The sequence below is a fragment of the Hippichthys cyanospilos genome, chromosome 13, assembly GCF_059441005.1.
Source record: "Hippichthys cyanospilos isolate Australia breed blue-spotted pipefish chromosome 13, RoL_Hcya_1.0, whole genome shotgun sequence".
NCBI classification, from domain to species: Eukaryota; Metazoa; Chordata; class Actinopteri; order Syngnathiformes; family Syngnathidae; genus Hippichthys; species Hippichthys cyanospilos.
Window position 1 is genome coordinate 5,800,983 of NC_142381.1, and position 24,931 is coordinate 5,825,913.

The 24,931-nt window shown below is 39.1% G+C and overlaps 1 protein-coding gene across 4 annotated transcripts in view; it reads left to right on the forward strand.

Annotated features, from left to right (window-relative positions):
• Window positions 1-5,884: 5,884 nt before the first annotated feature.
• The window catches only part of il1rapl2 (interleukin 1 receptor accessory protein-like 2), a 186,285-nt gene continuing 167,238 nt past the window's right edge, over window positions 5,885-24,931 (forward strand). For all 4 annotated transcript variants that reach the window (XM_088431432.1, XM_088431435.1, XM_088431434.1 and 1 more), the window contains exon 1: window positions 5,885-6,276. The gene's annotated coding sequence lies outside the window, so the exon portion shown is untranslated. The remainder of the gene's footprint in view (window positions 6,277-24,931) is intronic.

Consider the following 24,931-nt stretch of genomic DNA (forward strand, 5'->3'; position numbering starts at 1 on the left):
AGCAAGTTGTCCTTCTGGATAGCTGAGCTTGCAATGGATAGTAAAAAGGCCAGCAAAGTGCGGGAAAGTAGATGAAACACTTTAGAGGAAGTTGAAACCAGTTAGGTGGAAAAAGGGATGGAAGGAATGTTAAAATTGGAATTATACTTGAAGATATATGAAATTCAACCATAGGTCAGGCGTACATAGTACAGAAGCCAACAGGAAGCGGATCGATTTTTTTTTTTAACTTAGAATTTTGACTTAGTAAATGAGAATCACAATTTTTATGTCAATCAAATGTTTTGCCACACCGTTGTGCCCAAACAGAAGGACATGGAGAGGAAACTAGACCCATCAAGATGAGAAAAATGCTACGTGATATTGTCTGCAGTTATTAGCCTAGTGTTATTATTTGAAATTGAGTATTGTCTGGTGATGTGAGTGACCAACCTGATCATTTATCCTGCTGGCGCTGAGAGCATCTCCGGCGGAGCGGTGACATCATGCATTTTGGCATCTTATCATCTGATCCTGCAACGGCTGGACAAACATTGCTGCTTATCTGTCCGTAGAAGTCCGACTGGATGCAAATGACTTGTTCATTCTGATCCTCACCCAAACAGACAAGGTTGACATTAGAGTTGCTACAGACAAGGATCTTGTTAAAGCCTGTGAGCACTGTCATGTCAATTTTGTCTTGCCTCTTTTGAAGTCACCGTTTAAGGAGACTTACCATGAAGGTTGTGACACCAAAGATGGGCATCAAAATGCCATAAGAAACGGCGGAGCACCGCTCTTGCAGATGGAGCCACACCTCTTCTGGCAATCATCTAATTTCCAGCGGATATTGCCAGGGAATAAAGAAATACAACGTTGATCAAGTGGCTTACCTGGAAGCGGGCAAAATATGCTAAGTGCTGCTCCAATCCGCTACACAACAGGTGTCAAGTTCCGGTCCTCGAGGGCCTGAGTCCTTTGTGTTTTCCAGGTTTCTCTTCTCAGAACACCTGATTCAAAAGATTACCTCATCAGCAAGTCCTGCGGGAGCTTGAAAATTATCCTAATCATTTGAAATAGGTGTGTTTGGGAGGGAAGCATCAAAAATGTGCAGGATACCGGCACTCGAGGACTGGACTTTGGCATCTATGCGAGTCCCCAAGGACGGCCAAGTCCGGTCCTCGAGAGCCACGAGAGCCTGTTGTTGATGAGCAAATCATTTGAATCAGGTTTTTTGGTTGAGGGGAAACATCATGCATGCTTCTACCCTTGGAAGCAGCCATGATAAAGAAAATCAAGTTTCCAATTGTGATAATTGGGCATTAAAAAAAAAAAAACATGCAAAGAACTATATTTGTTTCATCCGTCTGTTGAGATGCCAAACTTCCTCACATTTTAAAATGTTCAAATCTCAGATTATGTCGTATGTGGGTTTTACACCAGGCTGTGTTGAAGTTCTCAGAAATGGTGGTGCTCCAAACCACAAGTTGGGAGTAGTTGGCATAAGTGCATACAGGCCTTTGGATCAAAAGTGAATATGGAGTAAGAAATCAAACCATCTTCCCAACTCTTTGCAAAATGAGTGAGCGTGAGAGAGAAACATTTTGTTCATGTGTGACATGAAATGTCTGCACAGATTCACCTGGAAACATTCCATGATTTCAGCAACAATTCCCAATCACATGGCATCTGCATCACCCACCTAAGAAAATTTGTGACCTATGCTTACACTGGGCATGGTAAAACATGACAGATGAGTCTTAATAAAATGAATGCAACCTGAGTAAAATAAATGTATTTTCTGGATGGAAAGTGGATTTTGAAAAAGAACATTTTATATTGTCCGAGTGAATTTGCTGTGTAGTATGTGAGCATTGCAGCATTATCCGTCCAATTTGATCCTCATTTTATTGCAGCTGCATGTGCAGTGTCTTCTTGCAGTCGTACGTGCTTTCGCCCTATGCTGTTCGAGGCAGTCAGAGTGGAACAGAGAGGACACGCCAGACTTCTGATGTCAAAGCTGAGATGAGATAAATTCTGTTTTACAGGTGCATGGTGGGCTTGTGATGACAAAATAAATACCAGACTTTGCTGATGCTGGCGATAAGACTGATCTCATCAGCATCAGTATACGCCAAATACCAACTGACAGTCTTTGAGAGCAGCAGCATATCTTTGTGGTTTTTTTTTCCCCCACCGCAACAAATGGGCAATACACGTTTTAAATTTGCAAAATAAAACCAATGCAAACCTACAGGTGTAGTAAGTCAAAACGTTCATACTAATAAGCTTCATGCGCCTCCACTGGTCTAAACACAGTCGAAAGTTGAGAACTTCAAGGACAACTTTATTTTGTCTGATTAACTATTTGATGACGGAATTGTTTTTCATGTACAATTTACACATCTTCCATTTGTTGTCCAGTAAAAATGACATCAAGTAACAATTATTTCAAGAGTATATTAATCTTGTGAACATTTTGTTAACTAATTGACAAATTGGATGAAAAAATAAGTTGAAATTTCACAACTTACACATGATATTATGAGGAACCACAACATGGTACTGTTTAATTTCTTGTGAACTGGTACTTGGTAGTGCTGACACAAATTGGTCGGTACCCAGGAAGTAGTGCGGTTTTGATTCCCTAGTAATGTTAGTAAAACACAGAATCTTTTGCAGCGCTAAACGCTACTCAACCAAGCAGTGCAAAAATAGAAATGTTTCCTTCAATTTAAAAAAAAGAAGCTTGAAAGCTAATGATCCCACGTCATTATCAGACATCTGTCTTCATCGGTTTGGATCTACTCCGTCGCCTCGAGTTCCAAGGACAAGATCCAAAGTGTTTTCTGCATCGTTGAGTACTTTGGCTGTCTGCTGGCCTCCGTCAAGGAACAGCGTGACACCAGGGTGAAAAAAAGGGCAGCAAATATTGCCAGTGACCCTTTACATCCACTTAGCCATCTGTTCAAGAGCTTTTTAGGTTTGAAATGACGTCCGGAATCATTTGCACGGGCTGCCATTTTTGTGTATTTTTGCAACCTGTTCTTACCGTGCATAAATTTTGGTTCTTTGCAAAGATCACTGATAATTATAATTTTGATTTTGTCTCGCATGCGTACCTGCGTACCACTTATGTGCATCTGTGGTTATCATACATTTTATTGAAGATTTGACTTCTCCTTATCCAAGAGTGATCTACTTTTTGGTCTGTACAAAAAACATCAGGCTTCAATTCCTCAAAGGATATCGATATTTTGTTCTTTGACTTTCTACTGCGTTTACGTTGTTGTGGAAATTTACAGTATTTACATTAAGGATTAATGGCGACCGGAAAACGCCCATGCTAAGTGAATTCCGCAAAGTAGCATTTTCCTCCACAGACATTGAACGTACATAGTAAAAAGTATGAAACATGTTTAAGAAAATCTTACTCACCTTTCTATCCCATGTCCTGTGATCTGATCCTAACCTTAGTATGTCCAATGTAAATTTTCTTAAAGGATCAGGCTCAGCCTATTTGTCATTATTATTTTCTCATGCATCCCCAACATTGGTCAATCGATCACTCAACAGAGGTGATTTTTCAACCTAAAGTATTTTCTCACAGTATAAATAGTTTGGAGGTGTTGCCTATTTCTAATGTAGTAAAAAAAATAATGGTTAATCTTGGAAGTACACAAGCCAGGATTTCTGATTTGTCATTGCAGTGTCTGAAGTAGTGCCATTGTTTTTGATGGGCAAGGGCAAAGCCATAATTTCAGAAGTGGGGGGTGGGAAAATAATTCCGGAGTAAACAAACTTTTATGAGCAGATAATCACCCTCTCACATTCAACTGCTCTTCTCCGTAATGACCAAAATGTCAAACAATGACAGAAAAGCACAAGTAGTAAGGTAATTAAATGCCCGATGTCAACCTCGAGGGAAGAATCAAATAAAATACATTTGGTAAAAACGATGTTGTTGCCAGCAAATGCCATGCTCACAAAAAGAAAGTGTAAAAAAATTGTAAGATGTCTCACAATATAGCGTAATATTGTGCAAGTACTGTAATTGAATACGACAACATTATTACCGCTGTCCTTTTTTATTAGGAAGTGAACAGTAAAGTCAGCCAAAGAAAATGGTCATCTTTCAGATTGAAAAGAAACCTTTTAACATAGCCAAATAACTGTCTTTATACAACATGCACTGGTTTTTAAGTTGTTACGGGCAAGTAGGCCGTGGCGCTCAGCCTTAAATGCCTATTTTAAATTCCTTAAATTATACTTCACGACGGAACAGGATTATACAAATAAATTGTACTTCACAATAGAACAAGATTACAAAAAAAAGCATGGGTTGACGCTAAACTAGTCCCGAAATGCTCCAACAATGGGAATCTCAATTTATAAAGATGTTTTCTTAACTCATCAGACTCATAATCCAAAGGGTAATTTTGTCGTACCTAAGCCGATTTGCCAGGAGTGGGGTTTTTCACTGGGTCATTTTTTGCATACTGAATGTCACGTGACGACCACAAAAGACCCAAACTACCAAGTTTGCTACCACCAAATAGAGTTTCAAGTTAGCTTAAAACAGAACAATTACATACGATACCTGAGCATTTCCTCTAACAAATCCACTGCGAGAATTTCTATCTGTATGATGATTGTGTCAACATATATGAAGCAACCAAGTTTTACTTTGGGTAGTGCGAAATGATTCATTGGTGCTCACTTCAGCTCGCAATGTAGTACTGTTTTTTTCTTCTTAGTCTCCTGAGGCCCTCACCATATAAAGGTAGAAAAATGGTGCTCCACTTTTTCGTTGCGCACTTTAGTGGAGAAGATAATAGCAATGTGTGAATTTCCTTGTGTGACAAGCCCTGGTTTTACACGTCTCCCCTCCAGGTAGTGCACTTTCCTCAATTCTCACGTCGTTAATCTTTATAACCAAAAGGGGGCAGCACAGCGGCGCTTTTCATGCTAAAAACCCATCCTCTTTCATATCCCCTCATTGAGGCTTTTGGAGCCAAATTTATGAACATTTATCATTTTAACTAACGACAAACAGGAAAATGTTCTGAGTAGATTTGACTGTGCTGGTTTGGGGAGCTGGAAAAAAATGGTGGTGGAGATGTCCCTTTGTTTCCAATTCAACATTTACAGAACGTAAAATTTCGAATACAAACCCTCCTCACAGTTACCACTTTTCTGCAGACTTAAATTTAGGTTTGGATCTGAACCTACTCTAGGGTCCGAGAGGGAGTAGGAGGTGGACGGGGAAGATTAGAAAGAGGAGGAGGATGCGGAGGAGGAGGGAGGCGCATTCCTCCACCGGGAAAAGTGGAGTTGATCTGTCACATAAGCGTAGTAGCCCGTTCCTCCGATCTTCTCTCTCGTTCTCTCGTCATCCCGTATGGTCCGCACGGTCGAAAGCGAAGACATCAACCCTCTCTTTTAACAACCTCATCCTTTTTTCTCCAGTCTTGGTTAGGAGAAGGATGCAAAAGAAGTAACTCGTAACCGGGGTTTCCCTGCTGGTGGTTATAGACGCCTGCAAACGCAGTGAAGAGCAGAAGACTGTTAACATTTTTTTAAACCTTTCTTCCTGGATTTAGGAAGAAAAACACCTTTAAAAATGCTGACAGCGCGTCTAAAGCGATAGAACTTGGGGATTGTTAAAGTTGAACGCATTTTTTGGAATGCTCCGAGTGATATCAGCTTGCACCTTTGCAAATTTCCCTGGAACTGCATTTTGACATGTTTGGAATACAAGCGAATGATTTGACGACGCCAGTCCCAACACATTGGTCATTTTTTGACAGTCAATAAGCCTGTCAATAGACTTCAGATGAGGACTCCGTGATAACAGTCTCACACTGAGAATGACCAGCTCAAAGTTCTTTACTCCCCAAATTCCCATCATCAGCGCTCCGTCTGATTATTCGTTAATATTTTTCGCATGTAAAAGCCTCCCACTCGATGCATTTTGGATGCGTAAAAGTGGACTGGCTGCTCCAGAGTGATGTGCGGGCAACGAAGGACTGACCGGTGCTAGTGTCATATTCAAGAGAAGAGTACAGAAAACGGCAAGGCTTTTAAATGTATTTTTGGAACCCGTAAAGTTCTCGCTGAGTGACGCTCTTGCCAGAAAGGGACGAGAGGACGCGACCTTTTGGAGAGGAGAGGTAATTTGGCTGCAGCGGTGAAAAGACAGGTTGGATTATTCAAAAACTGTGTGAGACTGCCCTAGGTCAAGATCCCATCATTGGCATCCGTTTGGAGACTCAACTTGTGGCTTTCGCATAGCAGGTAAGAGGCTATCACGTTTCTCTTTTGCGTCCGGTTCATAGGCTACTTGACAAGTTGCGTGTGCGCGTCCTGAGTGATAATGAGCGATAAAGTGAGCATACGTGACAGGACGATTTGCATGTGTGTTCGTCGACTCGTGTGTGCATTGCGGGGAAACCAATGAACCAACAAAAACGGCAGGATTTCACACCTCAGACTGGTGAAAGCAATGTTTTCCAAAAGATGTATGTAATATTTTTTTTTATTAAATTTCTCATGACCATATTGTACCTGTGCTCCCCTTCTCGCTGATAATGCATCAAATTGAAATGCTCTTCAAGCATGTTGGGGGCCCCTGTACCCCCCCCCCCCCCCCCCCCCCCCCCAGGGGCCTAGATTTAGGTGCGTATAGCCCCTAGCAAAATCAATTTTTGTATGCTTACCAGCTGTATACTGCACTGCATCACAGTGAGATCTGTTCCTAATATTTTGCCCGTTGTGTAGTTATGTACATTAGACCCCCCCCCAAAAACAAAACACCTTTCAGTATATTGCAGTGCAGTACTGAACTAAACTACAAACTTCTCACATAAAAGAAATCTTTCGCATGTCAAACAAAACAGACTTTTTTCTTTTTTTTTTAATTGATGCTACTCTTCTGTCTAATACTCTGGATGTTATTGATAATTATAGTTGAACAGTACACAGTACCTGCACAATACATTTTATGTAATTCTATATTTCGTGACCTCTACGAACATATATTAGGTAATGTTGCAGAAAAACAACGAAACAGTCTGTTTGTGCTGTTTCACTCATTCAACCAACAGTGAGGACAAAGCAGCTTTTTGGGAGATCCACTGTATAATTTTGCCATTTGTTCAAGTCTTCCGAATACAGACACTGTTTGTCTGAGTGCTTTACAGCCCAGCAGGTGTTTTCTCTTCCTCCTTCCCACTCTTTTCGTGTCGTCTTCTCTGTATAGGCAGTAGAGGGAGTTTCTGTTTAGAGAACAGAAAGAGAGTGTTGGTCATGCAATGGTGTGTATACATGTAAGAGCATAGATGAAGACAGATGTGTTTGGTACAGCCATGTGAAAATGCTACGGCTACACACACAAGGGTTAGGATTCATAGGGTTGAGCAATCATGGCTGTTTAGCAGCAAGGTGCAGTCAATTGTCAGCGTGCAAGTGCGCCCGCAGGCGACAAGGCGTGTGTGATTTAAGTTAATGTCACTAGGGGGATACACATCCATCCATCCATCCATCCATCCATCCATCCATCCATCCATCCATCCATCCATCCATTTCTAGAGCCGCTTATCCTCACAAGGGTCGCAGGCCAGCCGGTGCCTATCCCAGCTGGCTTCGGGCAGTAGGCAAGGAGCACCTTGAACTGGTTGCCAGCCAATCGCAAGGCACATAGAGATGACCAACCATTCACGCACCCAATCACACCTAAGGACAATAACATAACATAACATAACATAACATAACATAACATAACATAACATAACATAACATAACATAACATAAACATAACATAACATAACATAACATAACATAACATAACAACATAACATAACATACAGTAACATAACATAACATAACATAACATAACATAACATAACATAACATAACATAACATAACATAACATAACCATTGTGGGGGTCATTGCTATTTTTGCAACACAATAAGTAAAAAGAACTCCACCACTTCTAAATCTGTTGTTGCAGCAAATGATAGTAATGTTCTTAGGGAGTGTTCTGGCGCCTGTAGGTCAGTTCACAGCAACGTGGAGGACAAGCGGAGTTCAGAATGGAGCCCCGCAGCTGATAAGGACTTGGTGATTCAGTATATTCTCTGTCAGGAGGGTGGCTGTGTGCTGACAAAGGGTTTGGATGACGCTCCTGCACTTGAAGGTTGATTAATGTGAAGCGCTGATTCATTCTTAATGATATATATTTTTTTTTCCACTAACATCCGCGTCAGTGTTACTTGGATATACTTTGGTTGTATTGTGGCCACCATGCAATATACAAAAGCCGTCGAGGCACCGCTAACACAGAGTGGGAGGTGTCATTTAATGCTGTCCAGCTACATCACTTTGTGGATACTCATGGCATCCTCGACAGTAGATGGGCTTCCTGGCATTTTGAGCCTTCTTGGCGGTCACGGTGTCTAGACTGCGACTATTAACTGTCCTTGTGTTAGTCATTCTGGTCACAGGCCTCTTTCTCAATTTACTTGACAAAAGAGGAATTGCGCTTAAATGCGATTGAATCCTTTAGTGCGAGCACATTTTTCATCTGCATCCAGGGTTAGAGAATTCGCAAAACCTTGGCAATGGAGCGGAACACCAAAGGACTGTATCTTGCTGGTGGCTATTTCAACTTCAACTTTTAAACTTACATTCTTTTTCAAGCTGGAAAGTGTACTCATCGACATTGAAACCTTGTGCCAATTGAACCCGGAATCTCTGAATTGTGAGGCAGACGTGCTAACCAGTCTGCCACCATGCCACCCCCTCAAGATTTCTTTTTTTTTCTGCTCAAATCAGGTTTATTGCTTGGTTGATTGTAGCAACTACGATCCTACACACTGCCACTTATTTTTTTTGTAAACATAGAATTGCATTTTTTCATGATCAGGTGTTGTGATTGTCATGCCTTTGGTTTAAAGTCATCCATCAAAGTACATATCAGTACATATCAGAACAGTTAAAATATTAATACGTTCATAATTGTTCATAGAAAAGAGTTTAAAAGCCACGGAAAAATGATGCAAGTGAGACATCTTGACGTGGATGGTTTGTTAACGGTAGGAGGGGTAGAGGAGCAGAGTGAGTCTTATTATGTTAGAGACAATCTTTGACATCGCCGTCTTGGTGGAGTTAAAAAAAAAAGTAACAACTAACGAATATCGTGAGAACTGCGTGTTATGCTTTTTTGGACTGGTAAACGTTCGAACTTCAAGAATGCATTGTCTTTGTAAGTATTTTGTACAAGCACTACATATAGGGAAGCTATTTTTAGAGTGTTCAAAGATCGGAAGTTCATTGAATGTTTCATAGCTGTATTCGTGTATTAGCCTACTGCTAACTTTAGCATAACTTTATGTTCGTAAGTAGTGTTTGTTTTATTTTCCTTTTTATCTCAGTTACCATACAAACAAATAATTTTGTTGAATCATAGTGTCTTAAAGTGTATAACATGTATAATCACGATAATCTGCTATCGAATTTGGAGCGTGCTTCAGAGATTCAGTGTTAAGAGTTTGCATCACTACATAAAGCACCCAGGAATAACTGGCTGTGTGCTAGAACATTAGTGCGAAGCATTTACCATTAAGAGAATTATGTCATTATATAGTGCAATATATTGCACTAAGCAACAACTTATTCTCATTGAAAGCAGCCAGAATGGCTGGGATACCAATGTTTGCAATAAATTTCAGAGTTAAGGCTTCTTGAACTAAAAGGCATACAGCACACAATCCAGCTCAACACGTTCATTTTACAGGCCTAAAGTTAAAAGCTATGTTTAGAATTAAATATTAAAATATTTTCCTGTCATTATGCTTTTTAAATACGATTTGAATAAATAAATCACTTGCATATAGTTAAGTAAAGCATCCTTGGATGGCTTTCCATTGGCAAAGAGGTGATGTCATTCCACTAACCAATGGCCACAAAGTGACACTCAGGCTCTCAGTCCGGAAATTCCAATTAAATGGGAAGAAATTGTTTAAAAGTCATCATCTAGTTAATTAAAATCAGCAAAACCTTGCTATTTACTTGTAATGTAAGTGTCAGATGATATCTATTGCATGTCAATTTCATTTTGTCGACATCAAACTTTAGATAAGTCTTTAGATAAGAGACAAGTCTGCCAATTACAATGTTGTGTGTATGAGCCCTAGTGGGCATAGTTATTGCAGTTTAGTGCAATTTATGAATAAGTTAGACCGCCTTAAACTTTGCTGCTTCGTTAGGATGATTGAAGTGAACACTGTAAAGTTTAGTTTCCGCCTTTTGTTAAAGGATACCGTTCAATAGTTTTTTTCAGAGGTTTAAGTATTTTAATATTATAGTAGGATGGCGAAGGTTACTTTTTTGGGAGTTGGGGGGGGGGGGGGGGATTCGAGACGGACTGACGATTTGGTTAGACGGGCATATAATTACAATTTTCAACTTGAAAAAATGGAGGACCAAAAAAATTGCGAAATGCCCACCTCTGTAAAGCTAACGCCACTTTATAAGAAATGCAAAGGTCTTTCCTTTATGTGCTCTCCCTCCTCTTCATCACTGTGACTCTCCAGTACACCCCTCAGCAAATCTACCAGTGTCTGTAGCCTCTTCTTAGTTGACGTAACATTCCCTGACAGGCCAGTCCCTATGGATTGTGATCAAATGGAGTAATAGTGTACACAGCAGCAACAGTGCATTCTCAGCTTGCCACAACATCAGCCGTAATATGGCAAAGATCAGCATATTATCAAAATGATATGACATGTTTCTGTGCTGATTCTACTTCATTACCCAGAAAAAAAGCAGAGACATCGGTAGCACTAAAGTGCAGGACAGTTGAGCTATGTTCAAGAATATAGTTGAACAAAACTTTGTCAGAAGTACATAAAAATACTCCTCACAACTTCATGGTATTTTTTTGTGCTTGTACAGTATTAAATATTGAGTTCTCAGTTACAAACTTTATACAGCCATTGCTGAAGACATTGTTGAATCATGGTTTTATTTTAACATATAAATATTAAAAACAGTATAAAGCAACAACAAATACGAGAGATGAAAAAAACATACATAGTTGAGCACAGTTCTGTCATGTTTATCCTGGGCCAATCAAAACAACAAAAAGCTGTGAGCTGATTTGACAAGCAAACAGTGTTAGCCAGTTTGGAAAAGTAGGAAAACATCACATGAAATAAGACAATATTTTCTTTTATTGTAAATCAGTACAATCAAAATCCTGGACTTTAATCTGGATGTTATGCTTTGTCTCTTAGTCCTGGGCGTAACCCGCCACTCACCCCAAATCAGATGGAATCAGGTCACCCAGGACCCTTATGAGGACATGCGCTTCCCAAAATGAATAAATGGATATTGCAGTAGGTTTCCATTATGGGTGCGCCTTCAATTAGCCATTGTTCTATTCTTGCTAGCAGTTGGATAACAGATGCAGATGACCGCAGTGATTTCCACTTGGTCAATTTATGAATTTTGTCATGCAGTCACTGTAGTGCTTAGGCCTTGTTCCCCCAGATCAGGCGGGCATAATGACATTTTGCTCGATTTTCTCAGTCACCCAGAACATATGCCACTTTATAATCACTGGATGTTTATGAGCAATTCAATGCGTCTTGAAATGGCTCCAAATGTTTAATTGTATCTCTTAAAGCTTAATCAACATCTTGAGGTATTGGATTTATAAGTTTAGTGGAAAAAAGATGTTTGCTTAGCGGATTATCATTGCCAATAATGGTCACATGTGGTGTACTGATACTCGCCTGACTTCGATACAGGCGTACGGAGGTTCTGTTCTCAGGAACGTGTGAATGAGACAGTGAAAGGCAATCCAGGGTGTAGTCGGCCTTTGGCCCAAAGTCAGCTGGGATAGCATCTAGCTCGTCTGCAACCTGGAACAGGATATGCAGTATTGAAATGAATGAATGGACAGATGGACAGATCACCAATAACCAGCATGGTGTTCAGCAAGCTAGTGAAGGAGTGGCATGCACTCTTACAGTCCTATCTCAAATTACTTTGGACTTGATCAAACTTCTCATGACAAAGTCAAATCTGCCATTCATGACGGTTGGAAGTTTGCTATTTGTATTGAGAGACCAACTTTAAAATATAATCAGACTATGGCTATTGCAATTCGTCCAAATATTAATTTGTGTGTTTTAGTATGTTTATTTTGAAATTCTATTTTTGCAATGTGAATACACAAATAAAAATATGAATATTGTCACATCCATTGCACGCACAAATTAAAATGGATGAAATTTCCACCAGTGCACATCATTAAGTTGGACATATTTGTGGGTGACTCCATTCCAGTGGTGATCCCTGCATACAGTACGTGGTAAGGGTTTACGTTTACAACAGTTTGATTGAACCAAAGTAGCAATCGCGTTTAACATTCGCAGTATTTAGCATGGGCACCGGATTGCCACTGATGAAGTGGAAGCGCTTGAGGGGCTCATACTTCAATGAAAAAAAGGAAGGCGCTGCAGGAGAATAAAAGTGGCTTGCGCATAGTCCCAGGAAAAAAGTAGAAGCTCGGCAGAAATGCATTACAGAGGTATCCAAACTTGGTCCTCGAGGCCTGGTACCCTGCATATTTTTAAGTTCTTGTCCTTCAACACAACTGATTCAAATGATCAGCAGAAGCTAGACAAGAATCCTGATTACTGAGGCTTAGTTCGACAAACGACCTCATAATGACATCAAACAAGTGTTTTAAAAATGTATTAGATAACATTTTTCAAGTATTACATTATATTTCATTTTCAGTATGTATGTATCTATGTTTGTATGTGTATGTATCATTGTATGTAATTATTTATTACCTAAAAAAAAAATAAACAATACATGCCACAATCTGAAGTTTAGGAACACAGGGAATGTTAAGGTGAACTTCTGAATGGACCGATGAACTGAGAAGTTTGGGTTGGCATTCTTAGGAACGTCCCAATCCGATGACCCGAATGACGGTGATTGTGATATCAGATCTTGGTTATTTTCACACTGACAACGTCTCACTGCAAGAATCAGAATCTGAACTGAAGATGCCGAGCAGACCTGAACAAAGGTTTTACTACTTGACACATTTTTTTTTTTTTTTTTGTAACCAGCAGTTTTACGTCCCACTTGATACAACTACAGCTACATTTAAATCATTAAGGATTATGGCTGTCACAGCCTGTTTTCAATGATTTAAAATCAACAGCGGGGGAGTTATCGCCAACAGGCACGAAACAGCCATAGTATGCATATTTATGCGTCCTTCCAACTGGCATAAAAGCCCAAACTATAAATAATCTTACTGAATGCAAAGAACAACATCATTTGTGGCTTTGAAGTTTGATTTGCAATATACAAATTGCCAGTGCAAAGCTTTTAGTAGATGTGCGAAGTGTAATTGGACAGCCAAAAAAGTAAGTGACATTATAATCAAAGTCAGAGTAGACATCAAGGGCAGCATTTACACAATATAGTGCATCATCAGTTTACTCAAAATTTCTCGGCCACTGAAGCAAAGGTTTTGGTTCTTTCAAACGATGATGTGGCACAACGAGCAACTCAAATGGAATTGTCCAACTGGGAAATGGGGAACATGTAGCCGTTGCACAGTATATACCTTGCATGGTTTTACTCTATGTTTTACCCAGGTGAGTTATAATTTAAATGAATTTGTTTTCATAAGGGCAGGCACCTATTCCAATCCTATACTTTAGGTGTATGGGGGTGGTCTTAAACACTATCTGTTAACCTCTTTGTCCTTAGAGGAAACTCTTTTTCAGTCTCTTTATCGAACACAAAATAAAAGCCCTGTTTGGATGTGTGCCTGTGAAAATCTGTAACAATGGAGACCTCTTCTATCCCCATGCATCCCACTCTCCAGTTCTTTCTTCTTCCCTCATTCCTTTCTTCTCTTTCGGCTCTTTTCCCATTAATCTCTGTCAGCCTGTGTTCATAGTAGCCATGGCTTTATTAATGGAGAGAAAGAGAAGGTACGTAGTTGCCGGCTACCTTACAGAGAGTGCTAAAGAGATTCATGCGTTTTCTGTGTAAGAAGGAAAAATAATAAGTCATTTGTAAATGTCACACTGTGATATACAGTTGTGGTAAGAAGAATGAGAAATTTGGAAAACAGGTTGACGTGCGTGGCTGCACTGTGTTGCTGCAGCTGGAACATTATCATGCTGAGCAGCACCTCCATTTAGGCCAGCTAGTCCACAGTGGCACGGGCTCTGCAACTGCCTGAATAAGCCTATAAGATTGTGTCTTTTCTTGCCAGAAGGTGCACACAGTGCTCAAAGGGGTTTCCATTTTATGTTTTGCCAGAGTAGAATGTCTCGGATCAGCGACACACTCCACGCGTGTCCCTGACCATGAAAATGTTCTTGCAGAACCGTTTTTCAACAACTGAGGGCCAGATTCACTAAAGGGTTGCATGGCCTTTGCATGCTGCAATGGTGCAAGTGCATTTGGTGGAGAAATTGCCATCCTCTATGCAAATAAGCTTCATTGAGGAACAATGTCTAATTAAGTGACATGGACGCAAATATCGAAAGGTAGTTTTGTGATAGCTATTAACATGAGCCCTAAGAGCCCAGATTTGCCGCATATGGTTTCTGCCATGGAGTTCTTGGTGCAAAGCAAGCATTTTACTTTGCCTTGAGTAGTATTGAGGGGGAAGCCATTGCAAAACGCACTTTAGCGCAATATCTGTTATGAATAGGTTGTTAAGATGGAGAAAACTGGGTGTGCAAATAAAGTGAAATTAAAGGTGCTGTGAGCGGCTGCAGTATTTGCTCGATGAAGTCGGCCTTGAAAGTTTGGTGATATGCTTGATTGGCTTCCGGCACAATCAAAAATTATTTGCACCTTTCGGTTTGAAAAGGCAAAAGAAAATGGTGAAACACTATTATGGTGATTGAAATAATACCTCACCACTTCACGTTTTATTAAAGAAGACCCTCACTTTACACACTAATTTTCTGCTATATCAAACTTTCCCAGAACCGATGACACATGAAATTTAACAAATGAATCAAATTCAATTCAATTAAATGATGAGAAAATATTGTTACTTCTGAAAAGGGCTAAAAAAGTTTAGTATCCCTTTAACAATTCAAGTTTGCAGGCCAAGGTAAAATGCTGATTCAGGATTTCAATTCCTTCCCATAGCTGTGGACCCCATTTACTCAGTTTGTCAACTCACTCGGGTTCATTTTGTTTTGCTGAAGGTACGTGTGTGTGCTTGTGAGTGTGACACACATTTAAACAAAGACAAGGGAGACTTCTGAGGGAGATTCTGGAAACTGAACGTGAACATGTTTATGTAAATGTGCTATCAGAACTAAACAGCAGAAACATGGTCTTCACAAGCAAACATGGTGAGGTAATCCCACCTCTCTCAATAGATTTATTCCTGGGAATATGACACACATCGAGAAATGAGGCCGCTTGTAATTAAGTTCTACATGTGCAAATCTATTTGTGAAGCATTGCTTATGAGATCCGCTGTATAATCACATAACCCCAAAAGGGAGACTGCTTACTTAGCATTTAAATAGCTTCCTTCTCCCAACAAATGCGTTTGTGTGTTTGTGCATTTGCGTGTATGTGTTGATTCAGGACACATCTTGCATGACACTATTTTCTTTATGCTTGCCTCTCGCTGTGTGAGATATAGGTAAGAATGTTTCTGTGCATGCAAGAGTACTTGTTTGTGCCATAATGTATTGCATCTGTGTGTGTGTGCGCATATGTGAATGTGTGAGCAATAAATCTTGCCTTTAAGTTATTTTTCAGGTTTCCCAGTGGACTATTGTAGTGTCAATAGAGCAGGTTTTAAAACGGGTGCAGAGGGAATATTAAGGAAAATTAAATGCGTATGAATGTGTGTGTGCTTGTGTGTGTAACTAATGCATTGCCATGGAACCAAAACTGATGAAGTATTGGTTTAATGATAAGGGATAAATTCACAGTAGATTAATATCTGTCGAGGCCCAGTAAATCACCATGTTGGTCATTGTAAATGTGTGTACAAGTGAGATCTCAATGTTCCCACTGGGAAACAGCCTGCGTCACACGGGCATTATTATTGAAATGAAACATAATGTCAACTTGTGCCCTGGAGCTCATCTCATTTACCTGCGCCGGGGATTTTGCCCATATCATCTCAATTGTTCCATTCTGTTCCGTCAATGTTTATTTTACTCAATCTCGACCCTGAAAGAATGGGCCGCAATGCCTCCTGCAGTTTCGGGGGAATGTGACTGGTTGGGGAGATGAAACCTTTATGGTGCCACAGTGAATTTGAAGGTGTTTCCATACTTTTGACTGGTACTGACATGCAAGATCTAAAAATGTTAAAAAAAAAATACAAGCAGCATAATTACCATAATTACCATTATATTTGGAAAACAAAATGGACAAATTTCAATAAAGTCCTCATTAATTTCCAAAGTTAATGAGAACCACAGAAGAAGAATGAAAAGGTCACATGAAGCTCAGAAATAGTAGGGTTGCGGACCCTAGTCTAGGGACATGGTGCTAGTCATGGTGTTTGTCATTCAAATAACACCAATTATGTCAGTCAACATTAGTGTTATAAATAAAGCATTTCAAACATATTAAAGATACAGTAAATGCATAAACATTCATGTCTGGTTCATATATTGTCTAACTTTTTTACTCTACAAAATCAAGACACGTTACTGTGCATACTTCTAATTCCTTTTAAAGTGTGGGACTACGTACTTGGATTAAAACAATCTTTTGTGTAATATATTTCCAAATCTTACATCACCATATATCTTTTGTTCTGTTTCTACCTTCAATTTCTATTCCTCCATAATTTTGAAACTCAATAAAAGCCTGAAGGATTGTGAAATGCAGTATCTGCAGGAGAAGCTTCTCTTGTATACAGTTTGATTTTTGATATAAAAATAGCATTGATACTACATTGTTTTAATGATGATTATTTTGAAGTAGTTTAGGCTGCATTTCACAGGCACACTGAATACATATACACACATCACGTAAGTGTACATTGCAAGCACTTGTTAATACATAAATCTGCTTGTGTGGTACTGCTTTCATGTTTTCGCTGTCTGTGGTCGGGTCAGAGGACAAAGTATACAACTCTACCAATTAAAAGTGCATTTTGCCTGGCATGGCGCATTGACCTCCGCATGCCTTCTCAAACTGTGTTGCTCACACTCAAGTGAAAGAAATTCATTGCACAGGCTGAAGACATCTTATATTGATTGACTCGTCTTCTATGCCTGCAATCTTATTTAGCCTGTGGAATAGTACTTTGCCCCCCCCCCCCAAAAAAAAACAAACAAACAAACAAAAAACAATCATCTAAATAGTCAGATTAATTGGATCCAGAAGCGACATAAACATTTTTGGAGGATCTGTATCAAATCCTGTTTCAAAGGTGCTATAGTTACTGCCCAAAGAGTACATTTGATCCCTTACAATGTGGACATACTTGTATTTCTAAAAAAGAACATGACCATTAAAATTAGACAAATGTTAGTTTGCTTGGAAAAAAAAACAAAAAAACTATGCAATGTTATTTAGAGCCTGCTCAATAAAAATAAATCATTTTGAAATTGGAAAAATTATATTAGCAGTCTTATTTTTTGTTGACAATTTAGCAAAAATCTCATATCTCGTTCTCGCCCACTCAATCTCGTGAGATATCTTGTCTCGTGGGATTTCTATCTCGTCTCATGCCCAATATCTAGTATACCTAAAATTGTATCTTTTTTAACACTAACAAAAGTGGAATACAAAATAAATAAACTTTCAACAACTTTTAACTACTTTTTACAGCATTTTTACAGGTTACACAGCAAATTAGTTTAAAAGAGGAAGAATTAACCAAGTGCATTAAAGTGCCTGAAAAAAATCAATAAATAAAAAGATGCCAATCCTTACTTTATTGCAATTACGCTTCAGAACAAAGTCTTTTCCCTGGGGCCATCCACCCCATTCAACTTTGCAAATCAGTTCACAAACAATATAACAGCAAAAGCCTTTCACCATAAACACTTTACAACAGTGCGTCTTAATTATTTTTCGTAATTCCCCCTTAATAGAGACAACATTTCACGCACACCCATTCATTGTTCTTGACTATAAATAAGATCATTATCTATAAAAAAAAAAGGTATATCAATCAAGCATCTACCGGTGCTTATTTTTTACAGGGTTTATAAAGGTTATTGGTTAGACTGAAACAAACAAAATTTCATACATCTCGTTTGCTGAATTAAAAAGATATTTCCGTCCTTATTTAAAGGTGAAACATTGTTGAGCAACAGGACCATTTGATGCTTAAAAATATTAAATCAATGAATAATAAATGTAAATTGATTGAAATTGACCCAGTTTATTATGAGGAGGCGTGCAATTAGCAATTTTTATTTTGTAAACTTCAGTATGGCTGAAAAGAAACACATATACTTGTTGTCAAACTGAATCTGTTGGTGAATAAAAAGGGCACTAAAGTTTGAACTATTTATTTTTGTTTTGTTTTGTGTCTGCAAATATTTGCAAGTAGGGTCCTTTGATAAATTTTGTTCTAAAAGGGGTCCCTGACTGCAAAACGTTTGAGAACCCCTGTTCTAAACATTTTAATCTCAATAAAAATATTTAAAACTTTGAACTGATTGATTTTTAACACATTCATCAATAATGTGATATAGAAAAAAAACTTTTGCTGACCACAATTTAACACATTTTGTGTAGGATCCTGCACAGACTTTGACGACAACATGCCACTGACTACGTCAGGAAGAAATATGTAAACACCCCCAATTCAAGTAATAGATCGCTAAACAGATGTTGCTCAATGCCAAATGGGTCATTACACCAACTACACTCTGCTGGGTGTTTTCCTTGGTGTTAGTGTGTCTTTGTGTGATTCAGCAGACTGTGTGTGGTTATTTGTTATGCATTTGTATGTTTAATTGACGAGCACATATGGTGTTTCCATATGGGATTGTCATGACTGTTATGTTTCACTCCTGCGACCTGAAGATTGTTTCTTATAGTAATATATCTCTAGTATACCACACTTGTTTTTGTCTTTTTTTTTTTTTTGTGAAGATCTCTTTATATGTGGGACATCACATTAGTGAGCATTTAGATATTTGGTCATTCATTGCTTTTTTATGATTTGTATGAGACCACTGCAGATAAGTAACATTGATGGTTATTAAGAGAAATTTGAAAGTCATAAACTTTTTACTGATTATCACACATGTACCGTATATCACTGTGTACGATTTTTTTTCCCCTCAATTATATCCCCCTATGGGGTTTTACTCATACTCGCATAACTCAAAACCAGACCTTTTTCCGCATATCTATGTTTGAATAATATAAATCTGAATGTGAAATAAGTAATATGCCATTTACAAGGCTTAAAAATGATTATATCTCTAATTTGATATTGTATACATCCATTTTAGCGTCTTTGTACTTTCAAATGCGCTTTCGTCAACAACGAGGTGACGTGGGTTATTTTTCCGGTGAACTTTGACACATTAAAAGGAAAAGACAGATTGACTTGTCTCCTTTAGCCATTGGACATGTGCTTTATTAAACAAGCAGGCATGGAAACAACAGAGAGCAAACTTCCACGCTCTGACCCCACAAAAGTCGTCACTTGGGTAAAGAAGTAAGATCATTAGCAAATCATCTCCAAAGACCTCCATTTCAATACCCGAATACAACTTGTACACAGAGAAAATACGATAGTTTTTCAATGCACCTCGTTAACCAAATGCGATAAAATGCAAAGGATTAACCTCAAAAAGACATACAAGAATATTCCAGTCACATTGTTAAGATGGATGTACTCCGCTCACTGTAACTCAGCCTCCCTAAGACATTTTACAAGTATGCTTACACGCACCCGGCATTGTATACAGGCATTATTATGGTCTGAAAGGCTCCGTGCTGAATGTGATGTTATTAGAAGTGGCATAATGGTGCCATATTGTGTCACTTTTCAGCCACACACACACACACTAAGACACTCACATTAAGGCAAACTCAAATCACAGACGTTACGCTAACACATGCCCACAGAGTAAACTCATAAAATCACAAACGTGAAGGTTGAGACAGATGAACAATGCGCTCAGTCATTTTCTTTGTATCCTCCCTTTGTCTCGATTGATGTCAACTTCCAAATATGTATCCAGCGTGTCAACATTTTTCTTTCAGTTTGGTCTTTACCATTCATTCCTCTGCTTTTAGGTGACCTATCACGAATCAGTGACAATTCCAAGAGAAAATCCATTCTTATTTCACATCACTCGGCCCCTTGCAGAAAGAGTCCACGGGATTGTATCGGAATACGATAACCAGCTGAACAGAGCAATGGGGGATCGTGGAGAGGTTAAATTAAAGACACACTGGGCTACTTCAGAAATATAAAAAGACATTTAGAACTTCCACAGATTTTCTCTACATCTTAGTTTCGTATGTATTATTCATTTTGTTATCCGCCCCGTGATCCTTATTTATTGAAGGGTCTGCTTGGATCATGCGATTTGAAGTGCGGTGCACTAGGATGATGTCACGAAAAGGGTGCGGCAGTCTTAGGTGAATTCTATTCTATGCTATTGCAGGAGAAAAAGTAGTATGGTAGACTAGTATTGTTTGCTCAGTTCAACAGGAAAAAAGGCTTTATTTTCTAGATTTCTTGCAGTGTTTCTATAAATATATGTCTGTGCCCTTTCGCTCTCTTCCTTACTCCCCAACTTTTGTTTGTGTGTGCTAGTGTTTTGTTAGTGTGAGCAAGTTTTGTGTATGTGTGTGTAAATATTAGAGTGTGAAACCTCGGTGCTTGGAAATGTCAAAATGTCATTTCAGAGGTGTTTATAAGCACAGCGGGTTTGGCTTTACAAAAATAGTAAGGTACACTAGAGTACAGGGTGTATGTGCGTGTGAGTGTTGATGTGCATAATTATTGATGCCAAACAAAATCAGGCAGCAGCTACTGTGATTAATTTGACATTAAAATACTGTATTTCTATGTTTTCTGCCATCAATACTCATTGAACTCGACTGTTGAACTTGGCTCGCCCCCTCTCTCTGCGGTGCTGTTCGTACAGTTATCATTACATTAATTTTTTAACTTAATCTCATTCCACATTTCTTGTCCTCCATCCCCTCTAACATCTTAAGCATATATCAGTCTCATTTTCTCATTTTTAGTCGATCTGAACGAATGACAAGAGGAAAATACGGCACAAGGAATCTCCTCATTTTGCTTATGTTGAAAAACAGAAGAAATACCAGCGTTGTGAGTTTAGTAGGAAAAGACAACAATGCCCCTCTTGCTGACCTACTAAATAGTGATTACATTCGCTAAATGCTGTTCGTCTCACCAGGGAAGAACAATTGTTGACCGTATGCAGGTTCGTGCTGTTGAAGACTTGAAAGGAGGGGAAAAACTGCTAAGCACCATTTTAAGGGCTCCGCAGTAAAATGATGATATCGGGAGTGAAAAACAGATCCTGAAGGCATTTTTGATGCTGCAATTAAATATTTTTCAAATATTTTGAAACAATCTTGCACTTTAAAAATCCCACCTCTGATAAAAATGGCAATAAAGTAAAGCAGGTAAAGCAAAGTTTAGTGAATACGGGCCAATCTCAGAATTTAAAAAAGCTGAATGACTGATGCAACCAGTTCATAGTTTACGTAGAGGTTCTCAGTCTCTTCGTTTTCTTCGTTTTTCGTCACGAAAATCCTCGGGCCATGCACGTCTTTAAAATAGCTTCCCTTGATGATCCCCTTTGGTTTGCAAAGAGGAGGGAAAAAATCACATTGAGCCAGGAGAGGAGACCTGAAATTGCACATCAAGCTGGGAAAAAATTCCACCGAAAAGCTTCAGCAACTGGTGTTCAAGGTTCCCAAACGCTTTTTGAGGGTCGTCAGAAGAAAAGGTGATCTGACACAATAGTGAACATGCCCCTGTCCCAAATTCATTGGAACGTGTTGAAGAATCAAATTCAAAACAGGTGGAAGTTTATCAGTTGAAACATGAACGTGAAATGCACCGTGACCGTCACTTTATCCAACTGAATTCAGGCTGAAGAATTTTCGCCAATCATTTTTCTGTTTTTATTTACATTTTACACTCTGTCCCAACTTCATCGGAATCGAGGTTGTAATATTATATATGTACCCATAATATTTGACTGAAAACAATTTCTGTCTGTTTCATCTTCTTCAAATCAAATAATCTTAGTGGTGTCTACATAGCCAAGCTTCAACAAAGAATTTGTGGCGTTGCAGAAGTTTTCGAAGTATCATATGTACTACAGGTTGGCAATGTATATTCCTCTATATGGCAACAGCCTGTTTTTTTTTTTTTTAATTAACAACCAGTCATAATTTTTGTCCATCATAATGATGATTATTATTCGATCTGTCATACACCTCATTGACAGGCCATCTAAGCTCGCCTTTGTTTAGCTTTTTCCTGGTTCCAGGTCATGTGGTTAAGTGACCAGCCCGGGAAGGGTGATTGACTTCGACCAAGTAATTTGCTGCCTTCCGACAGGTTATCAGAAGAGTAACAGAAGTGAAAGGCCACCAAGCGCAACTCGAGTGTGGGTTTTAACACCCAAGACTCGTCGTCCGTGCCCCTTTGTCTTGAAAGTAATTTCCACGGTCATACCGAGGTCGCCTTGCTGCTAATTGTCAGGAAGCGGCGTTTTGTCTCAAACTATGTGTAAGCTAAATAAACTCGATGGGTCGTGTCCGAACAGGTGAGTAAATCCCAGCTCTGCAATAACGCCTCTGATGTGCCAATTTGTGGGGAATGCACTGTGAAGGTGGCCCTGTAGTGTCTTTATTGTGTAAACATGCATCAAACGTTGCTTCTCTCTGTCCTTTTGGCAGGGTTCCAACTGCAGCCTGAACTGACCCAATTGTTTTGCCCCTCTGTATCAGATCTTATAATGGCAGTGTGGACGACAGAGAATCAATTTTTTCAAATGCGTCCCAGGCTACTTTGGTGTGCGGTACTAAGTCGGAGACGTATCCAATCTTTTGTCGTGTGACTTCAGTCTGAACAGCCGGGTCGCATTCACCCGCCTCGCACATTATACGCAACTTACAAACGTCACAAATTCTATGCTCAAAATGTGGGAGCCGTTTTAAATAAAACAAAATCGGATGAGCAAAAGGGAGAGTGAGGTGTTATTTGTCACTCTCTCTCTCTCTTTCGCTCTCTCTCTCGTCCGCTCGTTCAGAGCAAGCATGAGAGAGAGACGTTGCTGGCACTGCACAAAATGCCATGGCAAAAAATTTCACCCGTTCCCTCAATGTGATTTACTCCTTAAATTTAACAGAGTGAAAATGTTCTGGCACAGCCATTTAAACATCGCCAGGTCCTTCTGTAAACACGAAGGTTAAGCATGCTTGCTGCGTGTGACGTCAGTGTCCTCAATGCGCATGCGGGACATTTAGGCTGTTGTGCGCTCAAACACGGGTCACATTTATTTGGAAATGTGAAAAATCTCACAAAAAATTCTATTTTACTAAAAATAAAACTGTAATTGGAACATTTAACCCTGCAGTGTTAATTTAGTGAGTTCATCAATTTTTACCCCTGGTTTCTTTCATGCACTAGAAAATATTTGAGAACTTTGTTCAATCAAACATGATTAGGCCTGACGGACGTGGATTCAGTGTATGTATCTTCAGGCTCATCGGAGCTGTTAACTCATCAGTTTCACTGTGTGAGTGTGTTTTGAGTCTTAGAGTTAATTTATGTCTGTCATGCCAAGCTAAATGACTTGTAGGGCATTAGATGTGCCAGTCAAAAAATTGCGTTGTCAGACTTTAATGTGGGTATACAATGTCATCTTGTTTTTGTCTTTGTGCATGTGTGTGCAATTTAGCTCATTGCATTGTTTTACAGAGGAATGAATTGATACACATCATCATGTCAAAACAAAAAGAAACTCATTGGTGTCATGTTTTGGGTTCTTGTTGGCTTATTCGGGGACTAACTCCGTCACCCATCCATCCATCATCTACTGCTTTAGCCAGAGCCGCGTCACGAGGGCAGCAGATTCTCTCTCTGACTTCTACCGAAAGGATTTTGGGGGGCTTAATTTAGACCGGCCAAGTCAATCTCCAAAGTTGAACCCTGTTAAAGTGCGGGCTGAATGGAGTAAGAATAGAAGGCTGCTGTTAAAACCCTCGAAGAGCTTCAAAAAAGAATGTAAAAAAAAAAAAGTTCTCTGGCATGCTGTAGCGTAATGCAACAACGTGATCTTTCATTGCAAATAAAATTAACTTTTCACTTGTGTAACAAATGCAGATTTAAATATAAGGAAACAAAACCGATGAAAACTTAAGTTTCATATCCACTTTTGATGTCAAACCTAAATATTTTCATTCTAAAGCAAAAACAAGGAAATTATTTTCAAGGGATGTACTGTGTACCGCAATAGTTATAACATCTTTAGCCATTCCGTCTCTGCCACATTTTTTGCTCTTCTTTTCATCATCCCTGTTGCTTAACATCATTATAATGCAACATTAATTCCTAATGAGTTACCATCAGTGCAGATCAAACACTGTCTAGCTGTATGTTTTTACATTTTTGTATTTACTTGTACTAAAATAATCAGATGGTCTCAAATCACAAAGGCACAAAATATGAACTCTGGATGTAAGGCGTTTCTTTATGGCTTTAAACATGATGAGAACACAACTACTGAGATAACAAATCTCCATAGATCTCAACATACAATTGACTTTGTGTTTTTCAGTCGCGTCAGTGGGAATCTGTATGTTGACATGACATTACAGTTAAATGGAAGGGACAAATCCCCCATCTTGTACACGGCCAGAGGAGACAGTGGTAAATG